Source organism: Saccopteryx bilineata, chromosome 7 (assembly GCF_036850765.1).
Source record: "Saccopteryx bilineata isolate mSacBil1 chromosome 7, mSacBil1_pri_phased_curated, whole genome shotgun sequence".
NCBI lineage: Eukaryota > Metazoa > Chordata > Mammalia > Chiroptera > Emballonuridae > Saccopteryx > Saccopteryx bilineata.
This window is the reverse complement of record NC_089496.1, coordinates 23897754-23915171: the sequence shown is the minus strand read 5'-3', so window position 1 is coordinate 23915171 and position 17418 is coordinate 23897754. Positions and strand designations below refer to the sequence as shown.

The 17418-nt window shown below is 40.3% G+C and overlaps 1 pseudogene; it reads right to left on the bottom strand.

Moving 5' to 3' along the window:
- Positions 1-2939: 2939 nt before the first annotated feature.
- On the bottom strand, positions 2940-3429 carry LOC136311127 (chromobox protein homolog 3 pseudogene; annotated as a pseudogene).
- Between the last annotated feature and the right edge of the window lie 13989 nt (positions 3430-17418).

The following is a 17418-nucleotide window of genomic DNA, read 5'->3' as shown; positions in this document are numbered from 1 at the left end:
CCCTGTTCAATGGATCCAGATCAGCACTCAGATGATGTCAGCAAATGTTACATTTTTTTCCAATTATGAAATGAATTATGGGGTGCTAGCTAACTATAGTCAGTCATTAAATAAAGCTATTTTGGCTGATACATTGTTGTCCTGCCAGAAAACCAAGGTGTTTTATTTTTAAAGAATTTTTAAAACGTTGCTTAAAGAAAAGATTGCATTAACAATCCTTGAGCCCAAGCAATATAGGAGCATAAATAAGAAGGTGCCATTTGTGGAGAATTGGTGTGGCAAAGGTAGAGATTGTATTTTCACATATGAAATAAAGAGTTGCTTTATGTGTGAGGAATTGAAACATTTGGGGTATGTTGTATGATGACAGTGATATATGACCATGCATATCTAAACAGCTATACAGAGTCTTAAGAGTTGAATAAAAAGCATCTTATAAACATGAATTATTATTATCAAGAACAAACTTTCTTAGACTGGGTTTTCCCAGAATGTTAGTTCATTCTTTCTATGATGATTCCCCAAAGGTTTCAAATGCATAGTCTCAAAATGATGGCATGTTCCTCTGTCAATATTAAACATGTACTTGTTAATAGTAAAAACCTGAGCTGTACTTTAATTTGGAAGAAGTTCCTTGAAAGACAAATCAGCATAAGATTTTTTTCCTTGGCTCAATAGTCATGATGATGATTTTTAATCATTTTGTATTTTTAGTAAATTCTAAACTTTTCTCGCTTTTCTCTCCTGTTCAGTCTACTGTCTTCAATTTATGTGATCTAAATTATTCCTAAATGAAGCATCTGCTTTCAGTTGATTCATCTAAGGAATTTGATTATCTCATCCAAACTATGACATCTTGAATCATGCGTTAATGGCATGCTTACGGAATGAAGCAGTTTTCTGTTTCAAAATGACTTTTTCCCCCTCTGTGTATGCAAGAGAGTATAAATGTCACCTATCTATAACCCTCAGAACTCAAAAACTAATGTAACAATTAACCTCTCATCTGGGTTAAAACCGTTTAAAAAGAACAGTGCTCTATTGACAAGTGCACCTTAATAAAACCTTGCTGGACTTAAGTCTTAGATTTTAAACGTTGAAAATGGCATTATAAATGTATTCTAAAATTGATTCCCAAGACCTAGCTTACCCAAGTTTTATTCAGAATTTCTTTTTTTTTTTAATTTTTTTTAAATTTATTCATTTTTTAGAGAGGAGAGGGAGAGACAGAGAGAGAGAAGGGGGAGAGGAGCTGGAAGCATCAACTCCCATATGTGCCTTGACCAGGCAAGCCCAGGGTTTCGAACTGGCGACCTCAGCATTTCCAGGTCAACGCTTTATCCACTGCACCACCACAGGTCAGGCTATTCAGAATTTCTAAATGCTTTCATTGCAGACTTTAGAAAGAGCCCCTCCTCAAATTAATAATGGATATCTCATTTTTGAATGCTATAAATATAAATACAGACTCTGACATGACTGCTTTTAAATTGTCTGATTTAATTTGTTTATATTATATGTAAGTTGTCCCATTAATTATAGAATTCTCTATTTAATTTGAAAGATTAAGGCCTCAGAAAAAATTTCAATTTAACATGAACTGCCTTATTTCTTAGGTTGTTCAGAATGATGATATCCCGGGAACACAGGCTTATCCAATCGTGAAATGGTAGGAAGGGAAGGAAGGAAGAGGAGAAAAAGAAGACCATTTACAGATGTATTTTATGTATACACACACAAAACAACAAATAAACAAAAAACCCAGGATGGTCCTTAGGCATATATGAGTTAAACACAAATTCTGACCAAAGAATGACTGAAGATATTCCCTTACATTTAGGAAAGCTGTTCTCTAATACAGAACAAATAATAGACCATGATATCAAAAATTTTTCCTGATAAAGGAAGCAACTAAGAAAGCTTTATTCATTTGTTCAACAAACCAGTGCTGTAGATGGGGGAAAAACCAACTCCCCAATAATACTTTAGAACAAATATATCAAACTTGATCTTCATTAGAATAATAAATTAAAAACCAAGACCCAGACTTTATATATATGTAATATGATATATATATATATATATATATATATCATCTATCTAGTTATAACAATGCAAACAATAATCAAACTTCATTTTCTGAGCAAGAATGTCAAATTAGTGTCTGTTGGTCAAATAAGTTTGTAAATATGATGTATATGTTTGCTCACTTATAGTTTGCATTGGGTGTGGGGGACAGGCTGTAAGCTGGCAAAGTCATTATAGCCTAAGATTCTACTGAGCTGTACAATAGGATGAGTCCTACCCTTTTAATACCAAGATCTTCTCAAAACTGAGCTTTTCCCCACACCCTTGACTGTTCCATGATGTGGGGTGGTGCACTCTCATGAGGAATCCCATTATGCCTCAGATGAGTGGCTTTGTATCAGAGACTTTCTTATTTGTATACTGGCTTAAAGGCTTTAATTTCTACACTATAAAATAAGGGAGACCAGGGGCTCTCTTGCTCTGTTCCTGAAATTAGTATTGCAGAGGATAAGCAGCCAAGATGGCAGAGTGCTGAAGGAGAAGCCAGTTTGTGTAGAGTTTGTGAGAGAATGAGATGAGGAACAGAGGTGAATAAGGCTGGTGAGGTAGAAACCTTTGATTCTAGGAAACTCAGATGTGTCAGTGGCTTTGGGAGCCCTGAATGGAAAGGGAAGTGTTTTCCCACTGTGTGTATTTCTCACCTGCTGGGTGCAAGCTAGGATTAAAGCTAATGGCCCACCAGTTCTTGGTTCCGTTGTGTCATTACCATCTGTCCAAATCAAATTCAAACCTGCATGGGCCAGGCGGCTGTGATGGTGGCTGTGGTTACTGGCCTTACAGTGTCTCTTCACAAAAAAAAAAAAAAAAGAAGAAAGAAAGAAAGAAAGAAAAGAAAAAAGAAAAGAAAAACATTACAATGAAGAACACTTTATATTTTTCTCTTTTACCATCACCCACTCTACCTCAATTGAATCTTTCCATTTTCTGAGAAACACTAATTCTCCTCTGCAGTCCGTGGCACCCCTTATTTGTTCAGAATCAAGACCTCAGACAAAACCTTTCTATTTGTCAGCGGCATCTCTTTTCGCCTTTGATGTGCTATCAGATGACTCACTGTCAGATACTGTTGCTTTTTGTACCATCTTTTCCTTTACCAGCTCTTTGGGAATTAGGAAATGTTTTCATAAACTCTGGACAATCAAAACTCTCCTCCGCTTCCCAATACAGTCCGCATTTGTGTTAGCTTCCACTTCAGCAGAAAATCCTCCTTCCCCTTCACTACACTTCCGTCCTGCGCTTTTTCCACCAGAGTCTTCAGGCTCTGCCTCTTCAACTCTTTTACTCTTTCCATTCTGTTTCATTCCCATTTTTTTGCAATGTAGTTCTGTTGGAGGCCGTTTGTTATTGCAAACTTGAAGAACTATTACAGTAGCCTCCCCTTATCCACAGGGTATATACATTTCAAGAACCCCCATTGGGTGCGTGAATGCATGGATAGAACTAGATGTACATGCTTTGTATTTTCCTATTCATACATTCGGCATAGTAAGATATTAACTACAATAAGTAATAATAAAATAGAATAATTATAACAATGTACTGTGATAAAAATTATATGAATGCGCTATCTCTCTCTGTCTCTGTCTCAAAATATTCTATTGTGCTGTACTCACCTTTACACTTAAAGAGGCACTTTTCAGCTTCTCTTTGGCATATCCAAATTGCCAGCATCACTACTCTTGTGCTTTATTTAGCAAAATAAGGGACACTTAAACACAAGCACTGTGATACCAAGACAGCCAATCTGAGAACCCAGATGGATACAAATTGCTTGATGGGCTGGAAGTGTATAGAGCATGGATACACTGGACAATAGGATGAGTCCCATCCAGGTGGGACTGAGAAGAATGGTAGGAGATTTCATCATGCTACTCACAACGACAAAATTTAAAACTTATTAACTGTTTATTTCTGGAATTTTCCACTTAATATTTTTGGAGCACGATTGACCTTGGGTAACTGAATCCATGGAAAGTGTAGTCATGGGTGAGGGGGGATACTCTGTTTTCTGCCTTCAAGCTGTCCCCCAGGTCAGCCATATCTCCAGCCCTGCTCACCTCAACCTCAAGCTCCATTTTATTTTTTATTTTCATCTTACAGGACAGGAATAGATCAAGCTGTCAGATACAGTCCCAATGTCATGGCAAAGCAGGGTATGAGGTCTACCTTGGATCTTACCAGTATTTCTCCCTCAGGCCCCAGATTCACCCCCACACCCTACCACATCACGCCTCATTGCAGACAACATCTAGTCATTGCCTTGCTCCACACAGGCAGAAAAGCAGAACATAAGACTCACAGGACAAATGCTCATCATATTCTGGAGGACAGCAATAAAGGCATGTCTTTGTGCATGAGAGCTTTCCCAACTCCCTAACACTTTACCCCTCACTTTTACAACTCTTCTTCCTTTGCCTTCACCCCACAGTCTCGAATCTACCCAGGTTTTCTTTTTGACACTGTCAATGTAAAAAATACTTCCAAACCTGTAAGAATTTTTACAAGTTTATCTGAGCCAAACTGTAGACAATAACCAGGAAACAAAGTCTCAACATATTGAGAAAGTGCTCCGGAAAATGGCAGTTTCACCACTTATTTTATACATTAAAATCAAAGGGGAATATGTAAGATGGTTATATGAAATTGATTGGTGATAGATCAGGGAGGAGGGAGAAGGCAAAGGGTAGGGATCTCTCGGATTGGATAAAAAGTAAAAGTATATATGTATACTGAAACTTCTTTTACAGAGGGAGGCATAAGATAAATAAGCTAATTATTAACATGGTAATAATAACAATGAAGGGGTTTGTTGCTTCCTGCTCTGGTGGGATGCCTTCCCTGAGGGGGCAGAAAAAAGATTACTCCTACATTTCAAAAGCTTGTTATCAGGTACATTATTATAGATGCAAAAGGCAACGGACAGTCTTCAAAGCAAGCATTGACCTTAGTTCAGATGGAGAACTCCCTAGGACATGACCACCTGCCATAAACTGCTTTTAGTTTAAAAGTTTCCATTTCAGACTATCCTGTGTGTTTACTTTAGGTCCCTGAATCTGTAAGACCACCGTGCAGGCTTTCCCTGAACTAGTTAGGTTCAGCATGTGGCCCCTTTTTCATCCACAACCCAAAGAGAAAAGAAGTCAAAAGTGCATAAAGTGGGGAGGTAGCAAAATGGCGATGGAGAAGGTGGACGTATCAACTTCCACTTCTCAGAACCAAAGTGGATTACAACTTAATTTTAAGAACAATCATCTGGAAAAACCAACTTTGGACTAAACTAAGAGGACTCTTTAATCAAAGATCACTGAAGAAGCCACACTGAGACTGGTAGGAAAAGCATAAATGTGGAGAGGGCTGCCCAGCTCCTGGGAGCAAACAGCAGCCCGGAGGAACTGGCGTGGTGGGAAGTGAGTTTAGCAGAGAGGGGAGGGTCCTAGGCCCCAGGAATGAAGCCCCGGCCTACAGCCCCAAAGCCTAGAAGAGGCGTATGGACAGTACTTAGTTGTGAAACAAGCCAGGATACTGTTGTGAGAAAGAGACAGATTTCTCAGACCCAGGATTTGTCTTAAAGGATCCGGGCAGAAAACCTCTTTCACAACCACTCACCCAGAGCTCTGGGGGGCGGGGAGAGATGATAGGACCAGAATAGCAGGAAGAGAGTGTAATCTAGGAGGCATAGGGAGAAACACTTTGAGGGACAGCTACCCTAACCCCTAAACTGAGTCACTCCACAAATCTAAAGTGAATATTTTTCCTGGAACCAGCAATAACAGCAAAGTGAAGCAGGTCACCAGCCAAACAGAAGTTCTCCTGCTACAGTCAGAGCAAAGAATCACTTAGAAGCAGGGAGCCATCAGGGATACAGTATTGAGTGCTGAGGTCTGAGCTGCATCACCAACCCCACACTGCTGAGTGCTCACCAGCAGCAGCGGAATGCAGGAGCACAGTCTCATCGGCGGGGGTGGAAGCTGAGGGCTGGCCGCAGCTGCGGTCTGGGTACAAGCTTAGACCTGCCCACAGGAGTGGAAGCCAGACCAGTCATGACTGAGGCCCAGTGCGAGCACAGTCTTGCCCAGCAGGGGCAGAGGCTGAGGGCGGCCACGGCAGCGAAAGGAGTTTGACCCTGTGGCTGTGGGCGGGCACGCGAGAGCAGTCCCGACCACAGGAACAAGGCGAAAGCCAGGGAACCAGCTGAGACTTGCGGCTGGGTGCACGAGAGCATCCCCACCCTCGGGGCCAAGGCTTGTGGCCCCAGTGCATGAGCACAGTCCTGCTTGCAAGGGAGAGGCAAAGGCTGGGGGTGGCCAGGGCTTGCAGCCCAGGCATAATGAGCACAGTCCCACCCTCAGGGGCAGTGTGGAGCCCGGGCCAGCCAAGACTTGCAGCCGGGCACGAGAACACAGTTCTGCCCACAGAGATGAGGTGGAAGCTGCAGTGACCACAGCAGGGGGCCAGTGCAGGCAATGCCTGTGCCTGAATGCCTGAGGCAGACAGACCATGCCTACAGAACACAGAAGCCACACCCATTGGACTTCTGTGGCCACACCCTTCTTATACACAGATAGAATGGGAAGGCAGAGAAATGCAACCCAAACAAATCAACAAGAGAAATCCCCAGAAAAAGATTTGAATGAGACGGAAATAGCCAAATTATAAGATGCCGAGTTTAATATAATAATTGTTAGGATGCTCAAAGATCTTAGAGCAATAAGGGATGGACATAACAAGCACCTAAATAAAGAGATAGCAAGTATAAAAAAGGACATTGAAATAATAAAAAAAGAATCAGTCAAAATGACAGTTACAATATCAGAAATGAAGACCACATTGGAAGGAATTAAAAGCAGAATGTGTGAAGCTGAGAATAGAATCAGCGAGTTAGAGTAACAGATAAAAGCACGGAAGCAGAGCAGCAAAAAGAAAAGAGGCTCAGAAAGTCTGAGGAAACTCTAAAACAGCTCTTCAGACAACATGAAGAGAAATAACATCTCCATCACAGGGGTTCCTGAAGGAGAAGAGAAAGAACAAGGGATAATTTGATTGAAGAAATCATAAAACTTCCCTAAGCTGATGAAGGCAAAAGTCACACAAGTTCAGAAAGCACTGAGAGTTCCATAAAGGATGAACCCAAAAAGGCCCACACCAAGACACATCATAATTAAAATACAAAGAGTAAGAGATAAAGAAAGAATACTAAAAACTGTAAGAGAAAAGCAGTCTATTACCTACAGAGGAGCCCCCATAAGGACGATATCTGACTTCTCACCAGAAACATTAGAGGCCAGAAGGGAATGGCAAGAAATATTTAAAGTAATGCAAAACAAGAGCCTACAACCAAGACTTCTCTATCCAGCGAGGCTATCATTTAAAATTGAAGGAGAAATAAAAAGCTTCCTAGAGCAAGAAAACCAAAAAACTCAAGGAATTCACTACAACCAAACCAATGCTACAAGAAATGTTAAGGGGCCTGCTATAAACAGAACAAAGGGGAGAATATATTAAAACAGGAATGTGGACTTAAAGAATAAAATGGCAATAAACAACTACATATCAATAATAACCTTAAATGTAAATGGATTAAATGCTCCAATCAAAAGACATAGAGTAGCTGTGTGGATAAGAAAACAGGACCCATACATATGCTGTCTACAAGAGACACACCTCAAAACAAAAGATACACATAGACTGACTGTGAAGAGAAGGAAAACAATATTTCATACAAATGGAGATGAAAAAAGCTAGGGCAGCAGTACTATCTGACAAAATAGACTTTAAAACAAAGGCCATTTTGTTTTAAAGGGATAAAGTAGGTCACTAAATGATGCTAAAGGGAGAATCCAACAGGAAGATATAACCATTATAAATATCTATGCACCTAATATAGGAGCACCTAAATATATAAAGCAGACTTTGATGGACATAAAAGGTGAGAACAACAGCAATACTATAATAGTAGGGAATTTTAGTACCCCACTAACATTACTAGATAGATCCTCAAGAAAGAAAATTAACAAAGAAACAACAAGCTTAAAGGACACACTAGATCAACTGGATTTAATGGATATCTTCAGAACCTTTCACCCTAAAGCAGCAGAATATATGTTCTTTTCAAGTGCTCATGGTACATTCTCTAAGATAGATCACATGCTAGGACACAAAACAAGTCTTAACAAATTTAAGAAGATTGAAATCATATCAAGCATCTTCTCAGATCACAATGACATGAAATTAGAAATCAACTACAATAGAAAAACTGGAAAACACTTAAATACTTGAAAATTAAACAGCATGTTATTAAATAACAAATGGGTCAACAATGAGATCAAGGAAGAAATAAAACATTTCCTTGAAACAAATGAAAACAAACATACAACAACTCAAAACTTATGGGACACAGCAAAAGCAGTCCTGAGAGGAAAGTTCATAGCACTACAGGCATACCTTAGGAAGCTAGAAAAAGCTCAAATAAACAATGTAACCCTGCATCTAAAAGAACTAGAAAAAGAACAGCAGTAAAACCCAGAGGAAGTAGCAGGAAGGAAATAATAAAGATCAGAGCAGAAATAAATGACATAGAGGCTAAAAATACAATACAAAGCATCAATGAAACCAAGACCTGGTTGAGAGATGAACCTTTAACCAGACTCACCAAGAAAAAAAGAGAGAAAACTCAAATAAATAAAATTAGAAATGAGAGAGGAGAAGTAACAACTGACACAGCAAAAATACAAAGGATTGCAAGAAAATACTATGAAGAACTGTATGCCATAAAATTAGATAACCAAAGTGAAATGGACAAATTTGTAGAAACATAATCTTTCAAAAATCAATATAGAAGAATTCAGAAAACCCAAACAGACCGATTTTATCAAATGAGATTGAAAGAGTTATCAAAAAAACTCCCAACAAACAAAAGTCCTGGGCCAGATGGCTTCACAGGCTAATTTTACCAAATATTCAAAGAAGAACTAACTCCTATCTTTCTCAAGCTATTTCAAAAAATTCAAGAAGAGTGAAGACTTCCAAACTCCTTTTATGAGGCGAGCTTAATACTGATTCCAAAATCAGGCAAAGACACTATAAAAGAAAGAAAACTATAGACCAATATCTCTGATGAACTTAGATGCTAAAATTCTCAACAAAATATTAGCAACTCAGATCCAGCAATACATGAACAAAATCATACATCATGATCAGGTGGGATTTATTCTAGGGAGACAAGGCCGGTGCAATATCTGCAAATCAATGTGATTCAACACATAAACAAATGAAAGGATAAAAATTACACAATAATATCAATAGATGCAGAAAAAGCATTCGATGAAATCCAGCACCCATGTATGATCAAAACTCTCTGAAAAGTGAGGATACAGGGGTCATACCTCAACATGATAAAGGCCATCTATGACAACCCCAAAGCCAACATAATAACCAATGGACAAAAATTAAAAGAAATCTTCTTAAGATCAAGAATAAGACAGGGGTGCCTCCTTTCACCACTCTTTTTTTTTTTTTTTACAGAGATAGAGAGTCAGAGAGAGGGATAGATAGGGACAGACAGACAGGAACAGAGAGAGATGAGAAGCATCCATCATCAGTTTTTCGTAGTGGCACTTTAGTTGTTCATTGATTGATTTCTCATATGTTCCTTGATCGTGGGGCTACAGCAGACCAAGTAACCCCTTTTTCAAGCCATCAACCTTGGGTCCAAGATGGTGAGCTTTGCTCAAACCAGATGAGCTCGCACTCAAGCTGGTGACCTCAGGGTCTTAAAACTGGGTCCTCTGCATCCCAGTTCAACGCTCTATCCACTGTGCCACCGCCTGGTCAGACATCACTACCCTTATTCAACATAGGTCTGGAAGTCCTAGCCACAGTAGTCAAACATGAAGAAGAGATAAAACACATCCAAATTGGAAAAGAAGAAGTAAAACTATCATTATTTGCTGGTGATATGATACTGTACATAGAAAACCCTAAAGTCTCAGTTAAAAAACTACTGGACCTGATAAATGAATTCAGCAAGGTGGCAGGATATAAAATCAGTATTCAGAAATCAGTGGCATTTTTATATACCAACAATGAACTGCTTCAAAGAGAAATTAAGAAAAAAATCCCTTCACTATTGCTACAACAACAAAAAAATAAAGTACCTAGGAGTAAGTTTAACCAAAGAGGTCAAAGACTTGCACAGTGTTACCTTGAGATACGAGCAGACCAACATAAGATTTTTCTTAAGATACGAGCTACAATTCGGTCCATATTTATATTTGAGATCAGAGCAAAATTCCAAGATACGAGTCGTAATTCGGGAAGCTGCCGCTAGTTGGCGAGTTGGCGCACAGGTTCAGTATCATCAGCACACCAGCATCTCATTCTTTCTCACGTGTTACCCACAGAATCAAGTTGAATCTTGTGCACTGTACTTGTTCTTGCATCATTTTTGAATTTTTTACTAACTTTTTTTGTGTGCTATCATGGGGCCAAAGAAAGTGAGTGTAAAGGACAGTGGTGAGAAGAAGAGAATGATGTTGATAGAAGTAAAGCAAGAAATAAGAGAAAAACATGAGCATGGTGTACGAGTGATTGAACTGGCAAGGCTGTACGACCGCAATACATCTACAATTTGTACTATCCTTAAACAAAAGGATGCCATCAAAAGCACAAATCCAGTGAAAGGAACTACAATTCTGTCCCAATTAAGGACAAATATCCATGAAGAAATGGAGAAGCTTCTGCTGGTGTGGCTGAAAGAGAAAGAGCTGGCAGGAGATATAGTGACGGAGACTGTAATATGCGAAAAAGCACATATTATTTACAGCGACTTGAAGAAGAAAGAACCATCAACCTCAAAAGAGGCAGCAGAAGATACGTTTAAGGCAAGTCACGGCTGCTTTGAAAATTTCAAGAACAGATCTGGCATCCACTCAGTGGTGAGGCATGGTGAAGCTGCGAGTGCTGACGTTAAGACAGCTGAGGAGTACATCGCACAGTTTGCTGCTCTTATCACAAAGGAAGGCTACATCCCTCAACAAGTGTTCAACTATGATGAAACAGGATTGTTATGGGGAAAAAATGCCCCAGAGGACTTTCATCACTGCAGAGGAGAAGAAGCTGCCAGGCCATAAACCCATGAAGGACCATCTGACCCTTGCATTGTGTGCAAATACTAGAGGTGACTGTAAAGTAAAGCCACTGCTAGTGTATCATTCTGAAAATCCTCGGGCCTTTAAGACTCACAAGATTCTTAAAGAAAAACTGCAGGTTATGTGACATGCCAATGCTAGGGCATGGGTTACGCGGCAGTTTTTTATTGAATGGGTAAATCTCGTCTTTGGTCCTGCAGTGAAGAAATATCTTCAAGAAAATAAACTCCCAATCAAAGCATTACTAATTCTTGAAAATGCTACAGCCCACCAAACTGGTCTTGAAGATGACATTCTCGATGAGTTCAAATTGGTGAAAGTCGCCTGACCAGGTGGTTCCGCAGTGGATAGAGCATCAGACTGGGATGTGGAGGGCCAAGGTTCGAGACCCTGAGGTCGCCAGCTTGAGCACGGGCTTATCTGGTTTGAGCAAAGCTCACCATCTTGGACCCAAGGTCGCTGGCTCAAGCAAGGGGTTACTAGGTCTGCTGAAGGCCCGCGGTCAAGTCACATATGAGAAAGCAATCAATGAACAACTAAGGTGTCACAATGAAAAACTGATGATTGATGCTTCTCATTTCTTTCTGTTCCTGTCTGTCTGTCCCTATCTATCCCTCTCTCTGAATCTCTCTCTGTCCCTGTAAAAAAAAAAAAACAAATTGGTGAAAGTCCTCTACCTCTCACCCAACACGACTTCAATCTTGCAACTTATGGATCAGCAGGTCATTTCCAACTTTTTTTTTTTTTTTTTTTTGGTATTTTTTCTGAAGCTGGAAACGGGGAGAGACAGTCAGACTCCCGCATGCGCCCGACCGGGATCCACCCAGCACACCCACCAGGGGCGACGCTCTGCCCACCAGGGGGCGATGCTCTGCCCCTCCGGGGCGTCGCTCTGCCTCGACCAGAGCCACTCTAGTGCCTGGGGCAGAGGCCAAGGAGCCATCCCCAGCGCCCGGGCCATCTTTGCTCCAATGGAGCCTTGGCTGCGGGAGGGGAAGAGAGAGACAGAGAGGAAGGAGGGGGAGTGGGGGGTGGAGAAGCAAATGGACACAGGCCCTGGCCGGTTGGCTCAGCGGTAGAGCATCGGTCTGGCGTGGGGGGGACCCGGGTTCGATTCCCGGCCAGGGCACATAGGAGAAGCGCCCATTTGCTTCTCCACCCCCCACCCCCCCTCCTTCCTCTCTGTCTCTCTCTTCCCCTCCCGCAGCCAAGGCTCCATTGGAGCAAAGATGGCCCGGGCGCTGGGGATGGCTCCTTGGCCTCTGCCCCAGGCGCTAGAGTGGCTCTGGTCGCGGCAGAGCGACGCCCTGGAGGGGCAGAGCATCGCCCCCTGGTGGGCAGAGCGTCGCCCCTGGTGGGCGTGCCGGGTGGATCCCGGTCGGGTGCAAGTGGGAGTCTGTCTGACTGTCTCTCCCCGTTTCCAGCTTCAGAAAATAAAATAAAATAAAAATAAATAAAAAAAATAAATAAAATAAAAAGCTTTACACAAAGCACTTGTTCCGCTGCTGCTTTGAGGTGACTGAGAATATAGTTCTAACCCTTTGAAGGTTTTGGAAAGATCACTGCATCTTGATATGTTTACTCATTATTGACTTGGCATGGCAAGAGGTTACAAGAAGAAACTTGAACTTGGCATGGAAAAGTTATGGCCTGATGTGGTTGCAGACAGGGACTTCGAAGGATTCAAACCAGAGACCAAGACCGAGGTAGAAGTATTGGAGGAGATTTGTCCGTCGGAAAGTCGATGGGTCTGGAGGTAGATGAGAGTGACGTAAACAAGCTCGTTGAAGAACCTGAGGAGAAACTCTCAACTGAGGGGTTGAAGGAGCTACAGATGATGCAACATACGGAGTTTCTGCAAGAGATTAGTAGTGAGGAGGAGGTAGAGTCGAAGGAAGTGATTTTTACAAGTGAAATTAAAGAGATGCTGACTATATATTCTGTAACACTTTAAAAGGCAGGCAAAAGAAAACTTCTTTGCATAGATTTTTATTTAAAAGTCCTGCAAGTGAAAGTGCCGAAAGTGCAGCCAAAAAGGCAAAAACAGCTGATGATTAAATGGAAAATACATAATGTTCAGCTTAGGTTAAGTTTAAAGTTAAGAAAGTGCATTTCTTTACAATTAAGTTTTTGTGGTTTCATTGTAAATAAAGAAAGTGCAGTTTTAGGTTTGTTTAAAGTAAAGAAAATGCAGTTTTAGTGTACATTTAGTGTCAAGAAAGTGCAGTTTTAGTTTACATGTCTATAGTGCCTGCATCCCTCCCTCCTCCTCCGCCATTCACCTCTGTTAGCCGCACTCATCTGTCTCCAAGGTAAGAATACAGTACTAAATAACACTTTTTTCTTTTATGTCATATATTTTGTTATGCATTGGTAAAGTATACATATGTGTTTCTTAATTAAAAACATATCTTTTTTCATAATTTAGGATGGTTTGGGAATGTTTCACAGGGCTGGCAAAGATTAAATTTATTTCAATTATTTTAAATGGGAGAAATTTGTTTGATATACGAGTTGACTGACTTATGAGCTCAGTTACAGAACGAATTATACTCATATCTCAAGGTACCACAGTACTCGTAAAATTATAAAACATTGATTAAAGAAATCAAGGAAGATATAAACAAGTGGAAGCATATACCATGTTCATGGATAGGAATAATAAACATCATGAAAATGTCTATATTACACAAAGCAATCTATAAATTCAATGCAGTTTCTATTAAAATACCAATGACATACTTCAAAGATATGAAACAAATATTCCAAAAATTTATATGGAACCAAAAAAAGAACATGAATAGCCTCAGCAATCTTGAAAAGGAAGAATAAAGTGGGAGGTATCACACTTCCTGATATCAAGTTATACTACAAGGCCATCGTACTCAAAACAGCTTGGTACTGGCATAAGAACAGGCATACAGATCAATGAAACTGAACAGAGAACCTAGAAATAAACCCACACCTTTATGGACAATTGATATTTGACAAAGGAGGTTAGAGTATACAATGGAGTCAAGACAGTCTCTTTAAAAATGTTGTCGGGAAAACTGGATAGGTACTTACAAAAAAATGAAACTGGATCACCAACTTACACTATCCACAAAAGTAAACCCAAAATAGATAAAAGACTTAAATGTAAGTCGTGAAACCATAAACATCTTGGAAGAAAACATAGGCAGTAAATTCTCTGATATCTCTCGTAGAAATATTTTTGCTCATTTATCTCCATGGGCAAGTGAAATAAAAGACAGGATGAACAAATGGGACCATATCAAACTAAAAAACTTTTTCACAGCAAAAGACACCATTAACAAAATAAAAAGACAACCCACACAATGGGAGAATATATTTGCCAATACATCTGATAAGGGGTTAATACCCAAAATTTATAAAGAACATGTAAAACTCAACACCAGGACGATAAGTAATCCAATCAAAAATGGGCAAAAGAAATGAATAGACGCTTCTCCAAAGAAGACATACAGATGGCCATAGGCAGATGAAAAAATGTTCAATATCACTAAGCATTAGAGAAATGCAAATTAAAACCACAATGAGATACCACCTCACACCAGTCAGAATGGCGCTTATTAACAAAACAACACATAATAAGTGCTGGAGAGGGTGCGGAGCAAAGGGAACCATCCTGCACTGCTGTTGGAAATGCAGACTGGTGCAGCCACTGTGGAAAACAGTATAGAAATTTCTCAAAAAATTAAAAATGGAACTGCCCTTTGACCCAGCTATCCCACTTTTAGGAATATATCCTATGAATACCAAATCACTGATTCAAAAGAAGAAATGCACCCTCATGTTTATTGCAGCACTGTTTACAATAGCCAAGATCTGGAAACAGCCCAAGTGTCTGTCAATGGACGAGTGGATTAAAAAGCTGTGGTACATATATACTATGGAATATACTATGTGGCTGTGAGGAAGAAGGAAATCTTACCTTTCGCGACAACATGGGTGGACCTGGAAACTATCATGCTAAGTGAAATAAGCCAGGCAGAGAAAGAAAAATATCATATGACCTCACTCATTTGAGGAATCCAATGAACAATGTGAACTGAGCAATGGAACAGAGGCAGAGGCAGGATCAAAGGGACAAGAGGGAAAGAGTTCAGAGGGAAAGTAGAAGAGAAGATGGGATTAGAGAAGGGAAAGAGATTAATGAAATTATATATACATAACAGCATTATAGAGAACAGGACAGCAAATCCTGGAGGGAAGAGGGGAAGGCATTGGGTGGGAGGGGGCAAAGGGGGAACTGAGGGGAATAAGGCGGTGGGGGGAGATATATTCAGTGGGACACTTGAATCTATATAAATACAAATTAAATCCATAAATAAAAAAAGATTTTTTAAAAATGCATAAAGTTCACTCTTGACTGGACAAAAAACAGAGATAGTGTCTACTTTCAAAGGAGCATGCACATATGACTGCTCTTCTTTTCTCCTTAGGACATCTTTGATGAACAATTCTATGTGCACCTGCATAGGAGAGGTGGCTGTGATGGTGGCCTGGCTACTGGCTTTACAATATGCATTTTTTTTGTACCCTACTTTTTTTTTTGTATTTTTCTGAAGTGAGAAGCAGGGAGATAAAGAGACACATTCATGCATGTGCCCGACCGGAATCCACCCAGCATCCCCACTAGGGGGTAATGCTCTGCCCATCTGGGCCATTGCTCTGTTGCAACCTGAGCCAATTTAGCACCTGAGGTAGGGGTCATGGAGCCATCCTCAGCACCTGGGCAAACTTTGCTCCAATGGAGCCTTGGCTGAAGGAGGGGAAGAGAGAGATAGAAAGGAGAGGGGAAAGGTGGAAAAGCAATTGGGTGCTTTCTCCTGTGTGCTCTGGCTGGGAATCGAATCCAGGATTTCCACAGGCCAGGCCGATGCTCTACCACTGAGCTAACCAGCCAGGGACCTTATATTTTTAACTTAACACTATACCATTCATTTGTCATTTGAAAGATATTAATGAACCATTATAAAACAAAACTGCACTTGTCTCTTTAATATTATGATCATTTCCCAATATAAAATATTCTTCAAAGACATGATTTTTAAAAGACAGTCAGTGTTCAAAAAATTTACATTAAATACTAGATTAAATCATTCTTTGATTTTTGAACATACATGTCATTTCTTTTTGTAACAGCTTTGTTAACTAATAAACTGCACATTTTTAAAGTGTGCAATTTGTTAAGTTGTGACCTATGAGTGTACCTGTAAACCTACCATCACAATGAAGATAATGAACATAGGCATCACCTTAGTTTCCTTGTGCTCTTTTATAATCCTCCCTCCAGCCACCCCTATTGCCACCCCCATTTCCAGTCATCTCTGATCTGTTTTCTGTCATATAGATTAGTTTGGATTTTCTAGACTATTTTATAAATGGGATAATACACTATGTACTCTCTTTTACCTGACTTCTTTCACTCATCATAATTATTTTGAGATTCATTTATGTAGCTGTGCAATTAGTAACTTCCTCTTATTACCAAGTAGTATTCTGTTGTATGAATACACCACAGTTTATTAATCCATCCACTTGTTGATGCACATTTTTGTTGTTTCTACTCTTTTATTATTACAAATTAAACTTCTATGAAGACTGTGTATACTTTTGGATAGCCATATTGTTTTCTCTTGGGTCATCTACACAAAGATTTATACACAAATATTTATAGCACCTGAGGATATAATGTCTTGGTCATATGATGTGTGTGTGTATTTCTAAGAAATTGACAAACTGTTTTCCAAAGTGTTTAAAGCATTTTCATTCCACCACGTGTTCATTAGTGTTCCAATTGGTCCACATCCTTGCCAACAGCTGGTATGTTTGATTTTTCTATTTTTAAATATTCTAATAGGTATCCCTGGCCGGTTGGCTCAGTGGTAGAGCATCGGCCTGGCATGCAGAAGTCCCGGGTTCAATTCCCAGCCAGAGCACACAGGAGAAGCGCCCATCTGCTTCTCCACACCTCCCCCTCTCCTTCTCCTCTTTCTCTTCCCCTCCCGCAGCGAGGCTCCATTGGAGCAAAGATGGCCCGGGCACTGGGGATGGCTCCTTGGCCTCTGCCCCAGGCGCTGGAGTGGCTCTGGTCGCGACAGAGCGACGCCCTGGAGGGGCAGAGCATCGCCCCCCGGTGGGCGTGCCGGGTGGATCC